At 40.8% G+C, this 19,938-nt stretch overlaps 1 pseudogene; it reads right to left on the reverse strand.

Annotated features, from left to right (window-relative positions):
- Positions 1-4,984: 4,984 nt before the first annotated feature.
- Positions 4,985-11,414, reverse strand: LOC129039061 (DENN domain-containing protein 1C-like; annotated as a pseudogene).
- Between the last annotated feature and the right edge of the window lie 8,524 nt (positions 11,415-19,938).

Raw genomic sequence — 19,938 nt, forward strand, 5'->3', positions numbered from 1 at the left:
CAGCCTCCCAAGTAGCTGGGATTAAAGACATGCACCACCACTACTGGCTAATTTTTGTATTGTTAGTAGAGATGGGTTTTCACCATGTTGGCCAGGCTGGTCTCAAACTCCTAACCTCAGGTGATCCACCCGCCTTGGCCTCCCAAAGTGCTGGGATTACAGGTTTGAGACATTGTGCCAGCCAGATTCCATAAATTTTGATCAACTATTATTTTCTTAGAATGCATGACCTATTGCCAGATTCACCACTTTATTGTCAGATTTTTCTTTATCAACAGGGAGGAGATTGTTACACAGGAATTGAATTTGTTTTATTGAAAATTGGAATTGAATTAGTTCAGATAATATCCTTAACTTTCTTATCTCTCCCCATTCACTTTCAATTATTTGAATTATAACAAGTTCCATTGGAAAAGATGCATACTTTTACCTTCTCTTTGAATAAAAGGTAATCTGAAATAAATTGATTGTTTCTGCTAAATAGACAAATAGAATTACTAAGTATTATCAGATCTCAAATAACACTAATAGAATATGTACACAGGTAAGACTCATTTAGCATTATTTAAAAATCTCATTTTTAAAAAATATGATAATGCAGACAAATTTGCTAATTAAATAATTTATTTGCAATGTATAAATGCCCTTAGCAGTCAATCCTATTTGGGTTTGAGAAAAACATGACATTTTCAAGTTATCTTAGTTGGTGTAGGTCTAAAGATATGGAAGGGAAGTAAGAACCAAGAGGTTGTGTCTTAGCAACTATTCAGCCAGCAGCTGGAACTGTAGCTCATTCAGAACACAAAATGTAGAGGACTGATAGAAGCTCTTACACTCAACAGCAACATCTGCAAAGATCCATGCATCCGTAAACTTCTGTTGCTTTCTCTGACAAGGATTCCCAACTTGTTAAGTGGGTTGATTTCAGTCTCTGCTTGTACCTCTGTATCCTCCAACACTGTTCTCTCCACTTGCCTTCTCTCCACCTCAAGGTCTGTGTTAGCTTTTACCATCTTGTGACTTCTGAAGCCTCAATGTGTCTCTAGTTCCTGCTCACTTAAGTTTCCCTCCAAACTCCCAAGGGAGATCTGCTTTATGGTTACTCAACATCCAATATTGACCATTCTTGCTGGGCAGAGTTCAGTTACACTTCATGGGCTGATAGCCAGGCTTTTAGCTATATCTGTCTCAAAGGTTAATCCTTGAACTAAGTCATTGCTGACCCAGAAAAGCAGAAGTCACATGATGTAAAGCATAATGGCCCTAGGAGCAGAGAAACACTCAGCTGTCTTTCACAGAAGAGGTCTTTGGACATGGAAGGACAATGGGCATGGGTAGATGCACAGAGCGACATGGTCTCCTCTCCAGTATAAGTCGCCTTTTAAGGAATCAATGATATGAAAGTTTATTTTTAAAAATTATAAAACAACAACGCTGGTTTCATCCTCCACCCCAAAATTCCAAGTAATTATAGTCATGTACTGTATAACAACATTTTGGTCAACAATGGACCACATATAAAACAGTGGTCCCATAAGATTATAAAAGAGGAGGAGCATGGACCAGAAATCTGAGAGAGGTCAAAGACGCCCAGGCCAGGTGCCTCTCAGGTACTCCTGTCCTGATATGAAGTAGGAGGGGCACAGTGCTAGAAGCCCCTTCCTCAGTGCTGCCAACCAGACACCCAGCCCATGGCAAATCCTGGCCTGGGGCTGCTCCTGGCCCTGGGCCTGCCTCTGTTGCAGGCCTGCTTAGGCCCTGCCTTGAGACAAACCTCCACAGCAGGGGCCCCTTCTGTAAATGAGAGCAGCACTATCATGCCCACCAGCTCCAGCTCCAATGGGACCCTGTCTCAGGGGGCATCACTGCTATCATGTGAACTAATCCATCCTGGCCACCCTACTCCTGGCTGTGGGACTGGAACTACTGGTGCAGAAGCTTCAGGAGAAGCACAGATGGAGGCGGAAACCTACCTACCCAGCAGCGAGGAACAGGTGGGTGCCCATGCGCCACAGACCCTCAACTTCAAATTGCCTCCGGAGGAGTAGCAGCTCACCTAAATGCTGGTGTCAGAGGCCTTTGAACCAGAGTGACTCCATCTTGAATAGGGGCTTGGTAAAATTGATAAAGGAGTTAAGAAGAAATTACTTAGGCAGATAATGAGGATATGGAAGTCCTCGGTAAGGTTTTCCTTTTAATGAAAAGCAGCCCCAAATTATTTTTCTTTCTAATGAAGAGCAGCCTGTAAAACCGAGCTGCAGACATTGATTGGCAGTAGTGCCAATCATGTTCAAGATGGTGGCTCCATCTTCTTCTTTTTTTTTTTTTTTTTTTTTTTTGATATGGAGTCTTGCTCTGTCGCCCAGGCTGGAGTGCCGTGGCGCAATCTCTGCTCACTGCAAGCTCCGCTTCCCAGGTTCATGCCATTCTCCTACCTCAGCCTCCCAAGTAGCTGGGACTACAGGCGCCCACCACCATGCCTGGTTGATTTTTTTGTATTTTTAGTAGAGACAGGGTTTCACCGCATTGGCCAGGATGGTCTCGATCTCCTGACCTCGTGATACACCCGCCTCGGTCTCCCAAAGTGCTAGGATTACAGGCTGAGCCATCGCGCCCAGCCAAGATGGAGTCTCACTCTGTCGCCCAGGCTGGAGTGCAATAGCTCGATCTTGGCACACTGCATCCTCTGCCTCCTAGGTTCAAGCTATTCTCCTGCCTCAGCCTCTCCTCCCCGACCTGTAGGTGAGATTACAGGTGTGTGCTACAAAGCCCGGCTAATTTTTTTGTATTTTTAGTAGAGACGGGGTTTCACCATGTTGGTCAGGCTGGTCTCAAACTCCTGACCTCAAGTGATCTACCCGCCTCAGCCTCCCAAAGTGCTAGGATTACAGGCGTGAGCCACCGCGCCTGGCCCATCTTCCTGTCTTCTGTACAGTAAGGAGCAGAAAAGATTGTGCTGGTTAACTGGAAAGCCCATTTGCACAATAACATTATGGTGGGGCAACCAGCCTTACCACAAGCACTATGAAAACATCATACCTGATCGAACCAATTTGTGAGCCCTATGTAAATCAAACACTGCCTCCTCAAACCTGACTATAAAATCTGGCCCATCCACTGCTGGCAGGTCTTTCTTCTCAGAAGTCCCCTCTCTCTCAAGAGGCAGAGCTGTTTTACTTTCTTTTCTTCTGCCTATTAAACCTTCGCTCCTAAACTCCTCATGTGTGTCTGTGTCCTAAATTTTCCTGGCGCCAGATGACAAATCCCGGGTATATACCCCAGACAATGTAGCCACTTCAAAATGAAGCTGAGATCTACTGGGCTGCATTCCCACGAGGTTAGGTATTCTAAGTCACAGGATGAGATAGGAGGTCTGCAAAAGATACAGGTCACAAAGACCTTGCTAATAAAACAGGTTGCAACTGGGCGCGGTGGCTCACACCTGTAATCCCAGCACTTTGGGAGGCCGAGGTGGGCAGATCACCTGAGGTCAGGAGTTTGAGACCAGCCTGGCCAACATGGTGAAACCTGTCTCCACCAAAAATACAAAAATTAGCTGGGCGTGGTGGGCGACTGTAATCCCAGCTACTCAGGAGGCTGAGGCAAGAGAATCACTTGAAACCAGGAGGCAGAGGTTGCAGTGAGCCGAGATCACGCCACTGCACTCCAGCCTGGGCAACAGAGCGAGACTCTGTCTCAATAATAATAATAATAATTAATAAGAAAACAGGTTGCAGTAAAGAAGCTGGTCAAAACCCACCAAACCAAGATGGAGATGAAAGTGACCTCTGGTGGTCCTCACTGCTCATGATACGCTAGTTATGATGCAATTATAATGCATTGGCATGCTAAAAGACACTCCCACTAGCATCATCATGGTTTACAAATGTCAGGAAGTTACTCTGTATGGTTTAAAAGGGGGAGGAACCCTCAGTTCCAGGGGAATTGCCCACCCCTTTCCTGGAAAACTCATGAATAATCCACCCCTTGTTTAGCATATAATCAAGAAATAACCGTAAAAATAACCACCAGCCCTAGGGGCTGCTCTGCCTATGGCGTAACCATTCTTTATTCCTTTACTTTCTTAACAAACTTGCTTTCACTTTACTCAATGGATTTACCTCGAATTCTTTTTTGCACGAGATCCAAGAACCCTCTCTTGGGGTCTGGATCAGGACCCCTTTCCGGTAACACTGGGGCCCACTGCAGCCACTGCCCCTGCCCAGGACTGCCAGATGCTGGCTTGCTGTACACAGCAGCTGCCACCGCCTCTGACAGCTCAGGAGGACTTGCAGGAGGGGCTGGGGGGCGTCTGCCTGTCAGGCAGTCGGCTGTGCCTACAGCTGAGGGTGTCAGGGCTGGGGATCCACCTCCTCACTTATGGAACCATCTTCCCTCTGTGTGCACTGCAGGCCTGACAACTCCCTCTCCTTTCTTTCAGTTCTCCCATGCAGTTGAGGCCTGGGTCCCTCAGGACTCCAAGAAGAAAGTGTGGGGCTGCCTGCCCATCTAGTTCCCCTCTCCTCCATTTGTCCCACTTCATGGCTGTGTGACCTTGGGGAAAGGTAGAGCCCTCTCGGGGCAATCAGATCCACCCAGTTCTTAAGAATAGCATGGAAGAAGGTGTTTCAAAGACTGCTCCTGAGGACAAGGGAGGGCAGGGCTGGTAACTTTTTATATACTTATATAAAATTAATAGTGAAATATAATAAAGTTTGTTTGTTTTGAGCTGGTGGAGGCATTAGCCAAGATGGAAGACACAAATGCAGAGGAACTGTAATGTTGTAAGGATCCTAGGGTATTGGGGGGCTTCCTGGAACTCCCTTCTAGGATCCAGTTAAAGAGGCTGCCCTTGGAGGGTGAGAGGTGGGTAGGTTGTGTTCCCCTCCAGAGAGAGGGCCTTAGAGAAATTCACCAGGAAAAACCAGCTTCTGGCTCTTGTGGCTTTATTGAAGGACAGGAGTCTCCTCCCGACCCTTGATCCTTAACCGTCAAAGCACTTAAGATCAGCCACTCTGGGCTGGCTCCTGGCCTGGGGCTCTTGCTGGTTGCTGGTGGGTGACGGAATTAAGGCCTCCCAGTTCTTCCAGTGACTGGAGGTGAGTGTGCTCTGCTAGCAGGACTTTGCGAGGCTGGGCTCTGGGGTTCTCTGGAGAGCTAGGGTCTGGGGAAGGATCAAGAGGCTGGACTATCTGGACAATATCAAAGTTGGACTTTGTGGGGGCTGGAATTTGGGGGCTTTCTGGAGGGCTGGGCTGGGTGGGCACTGTGGAGAGCCTGGAACTGGGGCTCTCCTGGGCTCTAGAATCTTTGGCTGCCTTGTAGGGAGGGAGAGATAAAGGATTAGGGACTCTGTGACAGGAGAGTGTTCGGGGTCCCCTCCGCTACCTGGGTCTGCAGGAGCTGTTGAGGACTGAGATGGAGAGATGACTTCTTGGTTAGCCTCTAGGACAGCTAGGACTTGAGATTCCTTGAGAAGCTTGTAGCATCCACAGATGAGGCATTTTGCAGAGACGGCAGGTCTGCAGGCAGGGACAGGGGCTGAAGCTCTGGCAGTTTCTCATTGTCTGGTTGCTATCTTGCTCTTCCTGGTATGTTGGGCTGGGCAGGGTGGAGAGACAGGCAAGTTGCTGGCCTTTAGATGGCAGAGGGGTTGGCAAGTTGGATGGACCATTAGGGTAAAACTTGGGGAAGAGGCAGGGTTTCCACCAGGATTAATCAGCTATCTAGGTCTCCTCTGTGACAGCAGTTTAAACTCTGGCCTGGTCTCAGGCTGCCTGCACTCTTGGCTCCAACACTCAGACTGTCCAGAATCTCACTCAACAAATCCAATTATTCTCTAGACCTCAAGATGCTGCTGCCTATAGCTTCTTTTGCCCATAGGCTCCCCTCATCCTTAGGGCTCAGAGGAGGTGTTCTGGATGAGGATGGGCAGCCTCAGGTATTTGCCTGAGAGCCCCTGCCCTAGTCAGGCTGCTCTGGAGTTTGGGTACCCTTCTCCGCATCAGTTGTGGCCTCCTGCTTTCAATATTGGTGCTCCCTTTTAGCTTTACCCCTCCCTTGGGGGCTTAGAAGATTTCTCTTCCAGCTGGAGTCTCTTGCTGGGGTGGAGGGGCTGGTTCTGCAAAGGGTGGGAAAGACAGGACCTTAGGAGTTGCAGAATCAGGGGGCTGAGGCTTGTTGGAAGAGGGTGAGTGTGAAGTGGGTGCCAAATATTAGGGTAAGTGACGAGGGAGGCAAGATGTCTGGATGGGGACTGGGGTAGGTGGAGGATTCAGTGATAATACCAAGCATGTGTATGGGGGAAGGGGTGTTCTCACCTGTTCAAAGTGCTGAGTGATAGGCAGGTGCTGCTGCAGGTGATCTGAGTGGCTGGTGAGGGCTAGACCCTCAAGGAGCACCTCCTCTGGAGGCCAGAATCCTCATCCAAGGAAGATAATGCCTGAGCTGGGAGCCCCTCCCACACCCCCCAGATATTAGCCTTTGGCTGGTCTTACCTTATAGATTAGCAGGCTCTGCATCCCACTCAAGCTACTCTTGGCCTATAGAAGCACGAAGGGAGAATTACACCTGAGGCTGATTGGACCCTGGGCATTTCAGAGCTCAATCCTCTTATCTCATAAGACAGCTTCATCTTGCCATCTGTCCAGCTCTGTGTCTTAAATATGTTCACAACCCCCCATGCACCATCTAAGAAATCAATACAAACTTTCACTCCTTTGGCTAATACAAAAGGAGTATTCCAGGAGGAAATAATCCCCAAATAAAATGAAAAGTGGCAAAACAACATTGTACAAGTGTTCATGGCTCAAAGCCATAAAGTATAAAATCACGTGAACAATTCTGAGCTGCAAAAGTTGGCTCCAGGAAACTTGTCGGCTTGGGAGAAAAAAAAAAAAAAAACACATAAGGGCAAAAGCTGGGATTATATGGGCCAAGGACAAAGGATGCTTGCCAGTGAATCTTGGTTGTCAATTTTAAAGAAGCGGGCTATGATTTTGTCAAAAAGGAGCATGATAAATGGAAAATAAAAGTGGGAAGACTTGTTAATAGAAAAAAAAAGATTATGGGCTGGGTGTGGTGGCTCACACCTGTAATCCCAGCACTTTGGGAGGCCAAGGAGGCTGGATCACTTGAGGTCAGAAGTTTTTGAGACCAACCTGGCCAACATGGTGAAACCCCATCTCTACTAAAAATGCAAAAATCAGCTGGACATGGTGGCATGCCTGTAATTACACCTGTAATCCCAGCTACTCGGGAAGCTGAGGCACAAGAATCACTTTAACCTGGGAGGCAGAGGTTGCAATGAGCCAAGATCGTGCCACTGCACTCCAGCCTGGGCAACAATGTAAAACTGTGTCTCAAGAAAAAAAGAAAAAACAGATTATAATGAAGCTGAAAAAATGTTATTGCCTAGTGATATCATCGCTGTCATAATGTTGCAAGGCAACACATTACTCCCATGTTTGTAGGGATACTGGGGTGAACAAACCTACTGCACTGCCAGTCATATAAAAGTATAGTATATACAATTATGTACAGTACATAAAACTTGATGATAATAAATGTTACTTATTTATATATTTACTATACTATATTTTTAATTATTTTAGAGTATACTCCTATTTACTTAAAAAAAAAAAAAAAGTTAGCTGTAAAACAGATTCAGGCAGCTCCTTCAGGAGGTATTCCAGAAGAAGGCATTGTTATCACAGGAGATGACAGACAGCTCTATGTGTGTTATTGCCCCTGAAGATCTTGAAATGGGAAAAAATGTGGAGGAGGAAGACAATGATATTGATGCCTCTGACCCTGTGTAGGCTTAGGGTAATGTGTGTACTTATGTCTTAGTTTTTAACAAAAATGCCTTAAAAGTAAAAAATACATGTAAAAATAGAAAAAATGCTTTTAGAATAAGGATATAAAGAAAGAAAATATTTTTTGTTTGGCTGTACAACGTGTTTGTGTTTTAAGCTAAGTGTTATTAGAAAGAGTAAAATATTTCAAAAAATTATGAAGTTGATAAAGTAAAAAAGTTATACTAAGCTAAGGTTAATTTATTATTGAAGGAAGAATACTATTTTTTAAATAAATTTAGTATAGCCTAAATGTGCAATGTATATAAAATCTACAGTAGTGTATAGCAATATCTTAGACTTTCACATTCACTCACCACTCACTCACTCACTGACTTACCCAGAAAAACTTGCAGTTTTGCAAGCTCCATTCATGGTACCGCTTTTTTAAATATATATTTTTTCTTTTGATATGGGGTTTTGCTCCTGTTACCCAGGCTAAAGTGCAGTGGCATGATCACTGCTCACTGCAGCCTTGAACCTCCTGGGCTCAAGCGATCCTCAGACTTCAGCCTCCCAAGTAGATGAGATCACAAGTACATGCCATGACACATGGCTAGTTTTCAAAAAAAATTTGTAGAGGCAGGGTCTCCCTATCTTGCCTAGGCTGGTCTCAAACTCCCAGGCTCCAGTGGTCCTTCTGCCTCGACTCCCAAAGTGATGGGATTATAAACATGAGTTATCGCACGTGGCCTCATTTTTTTTTAAATCTTTTATGCCATATTTTTACTGTACCTCTTCTATATTTGGATACACAGATACTTATCATTGTGTTACCATTGCCTACACTATGCAGTACAGTAATGTGCTATACAGGTTTGTAGCCTCGGAGCAATAGGCTATACCTTATAGCTTAGGTGTGTAGTAAGCCATAGCATCTAGGTTTGTGTAAATACACTCTATGATTTTCATACAATGAAATCACTTAATGACACATTTCTCAGAATATATCTGCATCATTTAGCAACACACAACAGTACTAATTTTTTTTTTCTTTTTGAGACGGAGTTTCGCTCCTGTCGCCCAGGCTGGAGTGCAGTGTCGTGATATTGGCTCACTGCAACCTCTGCCTCCCGGGTTCAAGTGATTCTCCTGCCTCAGCCTCCTGAGTAGCTGGGATTACAGGTGCCTGGCTAATTTCTTGTATTTTATTAGAGACGGGGTTTCACCATGTTGGGCAGGCTGATCTCAAACTCCTGACCTCAGATGATCCACCCACCTCGGCCTCCCAAAGTGCTGGGATTACAGGTGTGAGCCACTGCACCCAGCCATCATTTTTTATTTTTTAGTGATGGAATCTCTCTCTGTCACCCAGGCTGGAGTACAGTGGCACAATCATAGCTCACTGCAGCCTTAAATTCCTGAGCTCAAGGAATCCTCTCACCTCAGCCTCCTGCGTAGCTGGGACTACAGGTGTATGCCATCACACCCAGCTATTTTTATTTATTTATTTTTTGTAGAGATACAGTCTGGCTATGTTGCCCAGACTGATTGGTCTTGAGCTCCTGGCCTCAAGTGATCTTCCCATTTCAGCCTCCCAATATACTAAATTAGTTTTGAGGTTTTTCTTGTTCTTAACCTAGACTTAATTCTCTGTTAGTGTATTTCTACATAATTTTGATATAGACTTCAAATTTATTGCAAAAATAGCCCTTATTTTGTTTGTCTTTTAATATTCAGTATCGTGAAGATGGCCTGGCATATAAAGGGTAATAAATAGATGTTAGTTGAATCAAGTCCGTGAAACAAGTAAATAATGACAGAAACATTTGTATTGATATCACTAAAGAGAGCCTCAACTTCAAGCTTGGCAAATGAGAAAACCTGCTTGGCAGGGGCAGGAGTCCCGGGCGTCCGGTCTACTGGGCAGGTGCACTGTTAACAGAAAGGCAAGAACATTTCCTTATAAGCTGTAAACTTCTTCAGGATTCTAGGAAAGTGGGAAGGACAGAGGTAGAAATATAGCAGAGGTCCTACCAAAAGATGGATAAAGTGCACCTCCAGGACATTTAATGAGCAGGCCATCCTCACTAGATAACAGTAGACATCCTCCTGGCTTAATGTAAGATTAAGTACAGTCAAGGGTTCTGCACGAACATATTCATGCTCTATCTTCTAAATGTGGTTTCTGTCAATGTTGCAATGTAAATGCATGCATATCTCTACTAACCTTTAAGGTAATGATACTGTGTTTTGGGGCATTTCATATGGAGATTCCATCAAACTGGCATCATTGTTCTCCAATCATCCAAAAAATAAATATTATGTACAATAAAACATAAATTCCAGCCGGGTGTGGTGGCTCACGCCTGTAATCCCAGCACTTTGGGAGACTGAAGCGGGTGGGTCACCTGAGGTCAGGAGTTCGAGACCAGCCTGGACAACATGGTGAAACCCTGTCTCTACTAAAAATACAAAAATTAGCTGGGCATGGTTGTGGGCACCTGTAATCCCAGCTACTCGGGAGGCTGATGCAGGAGAATCACTTGAACCCAGGAGGTGGAGGTTGCAGCAAGCTGAAATGGCGCCATTGCACTCCAGCCTGGATGACAAGAGCAAGACTCTGTGTTTAAAAAAAACAACAAAAAAATTAATTCAACATTAATAAATATTTGATAAGCCCATTATTATAATATAATTGGACTTTTATTCCAACCTGTCATAAGCAAATTCAATAAATTTTTCTGTACCTATGTCCTTCTTATGCACAGGTATAAACTCAGAGTTCTCCAATTATTAAGACTTAGTTACAAAGCTAGTTTCAGCACAGGATTTCAAATAAGCCTGGGTAACACAGAGAGACCTAATCTCTGCCAAAAATTTAAAAAAAAAAAATTAGTTGGGCATGGTGGCACATGTCTGTGGTCCCAGCTACTTGGGAGGCTGAGGTGGAAGGATTACTTGAATCCAGGAAGTTGAGGCTGCAGTGAGCCATGAGCATGCCACTGCACACCAGCCCAGGCAACAGAACAAAAATCTGTCTCAAAAAAAAAAAATTAATTACAAAATTAAGGTACAGGTTAATTCAAAAAGTTAATAATTAATAAATACAAAAATAACAAGGTTATAACCATCACAAGATGTCCATTAATCAAACTAAGAGTGACAAGGGCAGAAAATTTTGAGGTTATATAAAAGCAAACTACTTTGGAAGAATGCAACTTGCAAAAAGCAAAATTTAAACCAATGTATTCATGAGTTCCCTAGCTGTAAGTGGGAAGGATCAGTAGGAATACATGCCATGATCCATAACATCAGCCATGGGCATGCAGGTGAAAATTGTACCAAGTCTTTCACCTTTGGCCTAATATCTGGTTTAGCTCTAGAGAAGTCTGTGTTAAAATGTATGCTACTGGAGCGTGCAGTTATGATGACAGGGCAAAAGGCTGATTTAAGATTTTCTATTGGTCAGGATTACTTAAGTAAACAGATGGCATATCCAAAGGTTTAATCAAAGAAAGTTTAATGAAGGCAGTACTTACCAACATATGAAAAGGGATTAAGGCAACTGACAAGGAAGAGTAAAGCTCCCAGTGACGAGCAACTGTAAGCAGCCATTACTACTGCTAAGCATGAAGACGTGAGCAGCAACTAGAACTCTAACTGCTAGCTGTAGAGGAGCTCTTGTTTTCTTGAAGATGTAGGAGGTGAAAAAAATACTATGAGAGTGACAAGGTGAAGGTGGATGTGGAAGTCTGATGACAGTGGATTCTTTTTAGTCAATTTAAAGTGAGAAATTTGGCTCACGAAAGAAATATATATAGTTGTCAGGCAACTAAAAACCATTGAGCCTGTTGAACATAAATTCATAGTAAATTCTGCACTCTTGTGTCTTTTCTCCAGTGGTGTTCAGATAGCCAGAAGCAAGCTTGGAGAAAATATGTGGGTTCACCCCATGTTGCTTTCACCAAGAAGATATGATGGAAAGATAGAAAAATAATGTTTAATATTTTTACAAGACAGTAATTTAAGAACTTGACCATGACATCCAAGATAGATAAGGAAGAGCCCTGACTGATAGAGAAAAGAGTAAGAATCAAGGGCCTGAAGATTCTTATCTCTTCTAAAAACTTTTACCATAAAAGTACTTGAACACATAAGCTGAAATAATAAGGGACTTTTGTCAGGAAGTGGACTATTTGAATTAGTGACTTTGGAGTAGATCCTGCCTGGTGATTTTCAGGCTCAGAATGTAATTTTGGAACAGATATATAATTGGAGCAGGTAGGTCATTGGAAATGAGAAGTTAATAATTGAGCAATCTAGAAATTAGATGGGTGATGTGATGATAAATCTCATGTGTCAACTTCACTAAGCCATAGTACCCAGATATTTGGGCAAACACCAACCTAAATGTAGCTATGAAGGTTTTTTTTTTTAAGATGAGATTAACATTTAAATAAGTAGACTTTTGATAAAGCAGATTACCCTCCATAATGTGGTTGGGGCTCATCCAGTCAACTGAATGTCTTAGAAAAAAACTGAGGTCCCTTCAAAAATAAGAAATTTTATTTCCAAACTGCCTTCAGAATCAAGTTGCAACATCAACCTGCCAACCTACCCTGTAGATTTTATACTTGCCAAGCCCCACAATCACATGAGCCAATTCCTTAAAATAAATTTATATAGAGATAGATGATAGATCGATAGATAAATAGATAGAACAACATTCCATTGGTTCTGCCTCTCTGGAGAACTAATCTAATATAGGTGATAAATATGGATGTTAAAGTCTAGGAAGTCTTTGAAAAATGATCCTAGGTTATTATTTTAAGTAAAAGTTTGCATTTATGGGCGGGCAGCCATGAAGTACTTGGGAGGGTTGGGCTAAGGTCAGGAGGATGTAATACTAAGTAAGGTTTGTGGTGCAGACTACTTTTGAGGAGGAAAGGTCAAGATGCACACTACACATCTAAATCTGTGGGATGACATAAAAACAGAATTTAGGGGGAAATCTGTAGTATTAAATGCCTAAATTTAGAAAAAATAAAGGACTCAAAACAATGTCTTTAGCTTGGACCTTGAGAAATAAAAGATCAAATGAAATCCAATGCAAGCAGAAAAAGAAAATAATAAAGATCAAAACATAAATTGATTAAGGAGAAAACAGAAAATAGTGGGAAAAATCAATGACACCAAAATCTAGTTTCGGGGGAAGATCAATACAACTGATAAAACTCTAGCCAGAAAAGGAAAAAAAGAGAAGACAAATTAGCAATATCTAGAATGACAGAGGTGACATCACTACAGATTCTACAATAACCTTTACTATTCTATAAATACTAAAAGGTTAATAGGGGAATATTACTGGGGTAAACAGACTTTAAAGTATTCCCGTGATTCCCACATCCTGGTGTTCATGACTTTGTATAATCCTTCATCCTTAGGTGTGAGCATGACCTGTAACTTGCTTCTAAACAATGGAATGTGGTAAAGGCAATGAGATACATGTGTTTACCTGTATCAGGTTACATGAGAGACTTGCTAGCCTCTCTCTCTCTCTCTCTCTTTCTTTCTTTCTCTCTCCATTGCTGGCTTTTAAGAAGCAAGCCTCCATGAGTCTGACAACCACAAGGAAATGAATTCTGCCAACAACCCAATAGAGCCTGGAGGAATATATTTCCCTGATGAGAATCCAGTCCTAGATGACACTTTAATTGCAGCCTGTGAGACCCTAAGCGAAGGACCTAGCTAAGCCATGCCCAGACTCCTAGAAGATGCTCGGAAACTGAGATAATAAATGTGTGTTTTAAGCCACTAAGTTTGTGGTAATTTATTACATAGCAATAGATAAATTATGTACAACTTAAAATACAATCATGGACAACTTTGATACAAATGCGTTAACTTAAATTTCCTCAAAAAATACAAATTACCAAAGTTTACTCAAAAAGAAATAGATAATATTAATAGATGGAATCTACCAAAAAAATCTAGAATATGTAAGCTTAGCAAGATTTCTATTAATTATAGAAATCTTAGTCTGTTCAGGTTTCTATAATAAAATACTATCAAGTAAGTGGTTATACACAACAGTTTATTACTCACAGTTCTGGAGGCTGGTAAATTCAAGATCAGGACACCAGCAGATTCAGTGTCCGGTGAGGGACCACTTCCTTGTAAATGGACATCTTCTCCCTGGAACTTCATATAGCAAAAGAGTCAAACAAGCTCTCTGGGGTCCCTTTTATAAGTACACTAATACCATTCATGAGGGGATCACCAAAGGCCCCATCTTCTAATGTCATAACCTTAGGAGTTAGAATTTCAACTAACTTTTATGGGGGAGACATAAACATCCAGTCCATTGCAATGATTAATGTACAAAAAGAGTATTTCTATATACTAGCAGTGAATAATCAGGATTAAGTATTTTTAAATATCTTTGTTTTTCTTTGAGATGGAGTCTCACTCTATTGACCAGGCTGGAGTGCAGTAGTGCAATTATAGCTCATCGCAGCCTCGAACTTCTGGGCTCAAGTGATCCTCCCGCCTCAGCCTCCCAAGTAACTAGGACTATAGGTGCACACCACCATGCCCAGCTAATTTTTAAAATATTTTGTAGAGACAGGATCATGCTATGTTACCCATGCTAATCTCAAATTTCTGCCCTCAAGTGATATTCCTGCCTTAGTCTCCCAAAGCACTGAGATTATAAGTGTGAGCCACTGCACCCAGCCAAAAATATTTTTCAGAATGTCATAAATATATGAAACACTTAGGGATATATCTAACCAAAGATGTTAACTGTTTCTTTAGATTAATGTAATCTTTCTTTAGATACATTAATAACCACAAAATGTAACCTAGTCAGTCTATTCAGGCTTTTTAAGATAGTTTTACATGTATCTAAACTTCTTGATCAAGTATTCACTTTACACAATTGTTAGAAACAATTAATTTATATTTTGCTAAGTTTTAACTATTTCTAACCATTATGGTAGTTCTTAAATACCAGATTTGGGGTCAGATGACCTTATTTTAAATTTCAGCTCTGACAGTTAATAGCTGTGTAATCTAAGACAAAAATTCTGATATTTCAGATCTCAGTTTCTGCATTTATAAAATTGGGATAATAATACTTAATAGCTCAGATGGCCTTGTGTTTTCATACAAACTGAGACTTTTTTGCTACATGATTTGGGTCATGTTAAATATTTCTAGTCTTTAGTTATTACCTCAGCCGGGTGTGGTGGCTCACACCTGTAATCCCAGCACTTTGGGAGGCCAACGTGGGCAGATCACTTGAGGTCAGGAGTTCAAGACCAGCCTGGCCAACATGGTGAAACCCCATCTCTACAAAAATACAAAAATTAGCCGGGCGTGGTGGTGGGTGCCTGTAATCCCAGCTATTCGGGAGGCTAAAGCAGGGAGAACTGCTTGAACCCAGGAGGCAGAGGTTGCAGTGAGCCAAGATAGTGCTACTGCACTTCAGCCTGGGCAACAGAGCAAGACTCCATCTAAAAAAAATAAAAATAAAATAAAATAATAAGGTATTACCTCATCTATAAAATAGTATCTGTCTCTTAATATGGCTATGAAGATATAATGACATAAAATATTTAAAATGATTTAGAATAGTACCTGGCACTCAATGCATGTTAACCTTTATAATGTTCACAAAAACGGGTACAGGTTTGACACATATAAAGTTTCATAATATTGGTGGCTATAAGTCTTTTTTCCTATTATCTATAATTGGGCCATTCTAAACTCAGTAAAGTGTACATATATGTCAAAATGTTTTGACTTTTTGTAGACATTCATTTAATCAAAAGTGGGACTCTATAATATTATAAAATTGAGTAAAGTCTTTATGGAATGTTTATATTAATTTTTAGTTAAGACTCTGAAATGAGATACCTGAGATCATTTGTTTTTCAAACTTTATTTAGCAGCAGAACTTTTTTCAAATAAAATCTTATTCAGAAGATCAATATATAAATATATATCAACTGCATAAAGCCAATAAAAGTTTTTCAGTTGAACTGTAAACCCACAAGGCTAACACAATTTGGGCATTTATTATGTGCTAGGTGCAATTCTAAAATTACACTAACCCCAGTATTGCCTCTGGGGCTTCTCTCTTGGAACCATAAAGTGCAATGAATACAGTTTAAAACCTGCTCCTTGGAAACTGTTAAGCTATTCAAGGACAAGAACCTATGACATGTGTTTTAACCAAGTATTTAGTATGTTATTGGGCACTTAATAGGTGTTGAAAAAATTTTGGTGGACTTGGGTAGCACAGAAAAAGCTAATGAAATCTTAATGACCCCACATGCTGATAAATCGTTGCTGCCTCATGCTCCAAACATACCACTTCCTCAGGGAAAAACCAGTTTTTTTCCAATTCCTAAGCAATGAGGTTTGGCATAAAGCTAGGCCAGAAATGTCAGTCCAGACTATTTCTTGGGGATATTTAGAGACACCTACTGAGTTAGTAGGAAATGTAAATTGTGCCTAAATTTATCAGGATTATTTCTCAGACACACAACTATAGTTCATCTCATCTCCAAAGTAGCCTCAGGACTCCAGAATTACTCCAAGGGCCTCTTCCTAAAATTCACTAGAAATTTTGCCAGCTCTCTAAAGAATAATACTGACTGTCCCAAAGATCTCTTGGTCAAAGTCTATATTCGTGATTTGGAATTTTCCCAAGCACCAGGAATTACGCTGTGAGCTAACATTTACGCAGACACTCTCCCAGTTACTTTCAGTTTTTGGTTTTGTTAGTTATCAAGTAAAGGAAATAGCAGGTAAGGAGAAAGTAGGCAGAGGCATCAGAGATAAGTTACACTAGGACATAGCCTTGGCTTGTGTGTCATCTTCTTTCTAAATGCCATATCTCCTCCATTACTGAATTTTAAGATCTGTCCTTGAAGACAGAGACTTGATCTATAGTTCTATTGCACTGCTCACACTATTAATGGTAATAATAATAAAATTAATTTTTATTGAGGCCTTATGAAGTGCTTAATATTGTGCTAAGGCCAGGCGTGGTGGCTCACACCTGTAATCCCAGTACTTTGGGAGGCCGAGAAGGGAAGATCCTTTGAGCCCAGGAGTTTGAGCTAACCAAGGCAACATGGTCAGACTCTGAGTCTACAAAAAATAAAAAATATTAGCTGGATGTGGTGGTATGCTCCTGTAGTCCCAGCTACTCAGGATGCTGAAGCACAAGAATCTCTTGGGCCCAGGTTGAGGTTGGTTGGGGCTGCAGTGAGTCATGACGGTCCCCCTGCACTCCAGCCTGGGTGACAGAGTGAGACTCTGTCTCAAAAAAGAAAAAAAAAATGTGCTAAAATACTTAAGCACTATCAAATGTGCAAGTATTCAATGAACATTTGGCAATTAAAAACTCTAAAATAAAATATCTTATGTAGAAATATTTCTGGGTAAGCAAACAAAACAAGTAGAAATAAAATGAGTTTTTATTTCTTCTTATACTAAAGGTAAAGAGAAAAACTTAAAATAGTGAATTTTCAGGATTATTTTTAGAGACTTGAAATGAGGGCAGGTCGGGCGAAGTGGCTTACGCCTGTAATCCCAGCACTTTGGGAAGCTGAGGTGGGCAGATCACTTGAGGTCAGGAGTTCGAGACCAGCATGGCCAACACGGCAAAACCCTGTCTCTTCTAAAAATACAAAAATGAGCCGGACATGGTGGCAGAAGCCTGTAATCCCAGCTACTCAGGCAGCTGAGGCAGGAGAATCAGTTGAACCCAGGAGGCAGAGGTTGCAGTGAACTGAGATTGCCCCACTGCACAGCCTGGGCAACAGAGCAAGAGTCCGTCAAGAAAGAAAGAAAGAAAAGAAAGAAAGAAAGGAAGGAAGGAAGGAAGGAGGGAAAGAAAGAAGGAAGGAAGGAAGGAGGGAAAGAGAGAAAGGAAGGAAGGAAGGAAGGGAGAGAGAGAGGAAGGAAGGAAGGAAGGAAAGAAGAAAGGAAGAGAGAAGGAAAGAAAGAGAAAAGAAAAGAAATGAGGGCAAGTTAGAAAGAAGAAATTGATCATAAAATCTTGTGCTAAAATAAGTCAATAAGGTGAGAACAATACAGAAGGTATCATAATCCCTATAAACCATTATGCAAATCCTGAAAAAGTAAAAACGGTTTCTGAATTAAACTACCAGTGTTGAACACTCATATTAATAAAATATAAAGCAACACCATACGTTACAGAGGTTATGGATTATCATGGAGATCTGTATAATTAATAATAATCTATTATTATTTGACATCTAATTTTAGAGACACCATTGAAGCTTTACAAAATGAACTCTAAATGCAATTTCATTTCAACCAAGGAAACTGATAATCAAGAATAGTTATATTATTTTCCTAAATTTATAAAACTTTTCTTCTAAGAAATGGATACACAATATTATGAAATTAGTTTAAAAAGAAAGATTGGCTGACATTTATTATATAAATGGTTGTTTCTCCTAATATCTAATTTTTACTCCTCTCTTACTTAACTAGATTTGTGACTGATGACATTGCTTTATGAATAGCATAAGCCCTGTTTTAACTAAGTGGATCATTGGGCTAGAAATAGAGATTCCTGTGCTGTATTTCTAGCTCTGAGTAGTTCTATGACCTTAGGCAAACTTCTCAACAGGAATCTCAAATTATCCTAATTAAAACTAAAATGTCATTTTCCACCCACTGTATGTATTGCATAAAGGTTGTGACATGATTATCCCTCTTTTTACAAATAATTGAGTTACTTCATATAGAGGTAAAATGCCATAAAATTTTTTCTACATTAATGTCGTATTTAATAATCTGAAATGATTTTGCCTTAATAAGATAGTAAGTGCAAACAGAATAGAGTTCTGATTATTCTTTAAAGTTAGCAATTATTGTTAGAATATATACTAGCTTTCATGTGTATATATATAATTCATTTATATTCAACTAAATCACCATGGCTATCTTGAACATTAGAGGCAAGAGGATTCATTATTATATTCACCAATATATTCAGTATTGGTGGCTGTTATTAAGGGCTTGTAATTAATATAAAGGGGCCAGTCGAGAAGAGTGGCCACTGGAATCACAAACACTGTACTTCCTCTCCCATGTTCTGCTTCATAACTATGATCAAGTCACAACATCTTAGCCTCAAGACATGAAGATAATAATACTGTCTTAATTTTGTTTCAGGAGAGCTAAATGAGCTGCTGGGTATAAACTATCTGGCACAGGGCCTGACACACCTGAGGTGCCAAAAAAAAAAAGTTAGTCTTTATTCTTTCAAGAAATCCTATGAGATCCTTGATCTTTTTGTTGTCACATATATCTGTAAAATATCCCCCCATTTCCTTGAGAACCTGTCGTTCAATCGGTATAAAGTTTCAGTTATGTTAGATGAAAAAGTGCTATATATCATAATGTATATAATATTGTAGTCTTCAAAATTCTTAAGCGAGTAGATATTCTTTAGAAAAAAACCCAAAGGGACACAATGAAACTTTGGGAGGTGTTGATTATATCTATTACCTTGATTATGGTAATGCTATTACCAGTGTTTGCATATGCACAAACTAATAAAATTGTACACATTAAATATGTGCAGCTTTTCATATATCAATTATACCTTAATAAAGCTTAATATAGCTTAATAAAGCTTTTCATATATCAATTATACCTTAATAAAGGTATATCAATTATACCTTAATAAAGCTGTAATCCCAACACTTTCAGAGGCAGTTCACTTGAGCTCAGGAATACAAGACCAGCCTGGGCAACATGGCCAAATCTCATTTCTACAAAATATACAAAAATTAGCCTTGTGTGGTGGTGTGGGCCTATAGTCCCAGCTACTCACGAGGCTGAGGTGGAAGGATTGCTTGAGCCTGGGAGGCAGAGGTTGCAGTGAGCCAAGGTCATGCCACTACACTCCAGCTTGGGCGACAGAGCCAGACCCCCTTTAAAAAAAAAAATTAAATTAAAAATGAAAACTTTAAAAATTTAAAAATGGAGACTTTTTAAAATAAAGAATAAAATAAAATATCCCCCTCTATTAGTTCATTTTCATACTGCTATAAAGAACTGCCCACAGGACACAGTGGGACACGCC

Source organism: Pongo pygmaeus, chromosome 5, assembly GCF_028885625.2.
Source record: "Pongo pygmaeus isolate AG05252 chromosome 5, NHGRI_mPonPyg2-v2.0_pri, whole genome shotgun sequence".
NCBI lineage: Eukaryota > Metazoa > Chordata > Mammalia > Primates > Hominidae > Pongo > Pongo pygmaeus.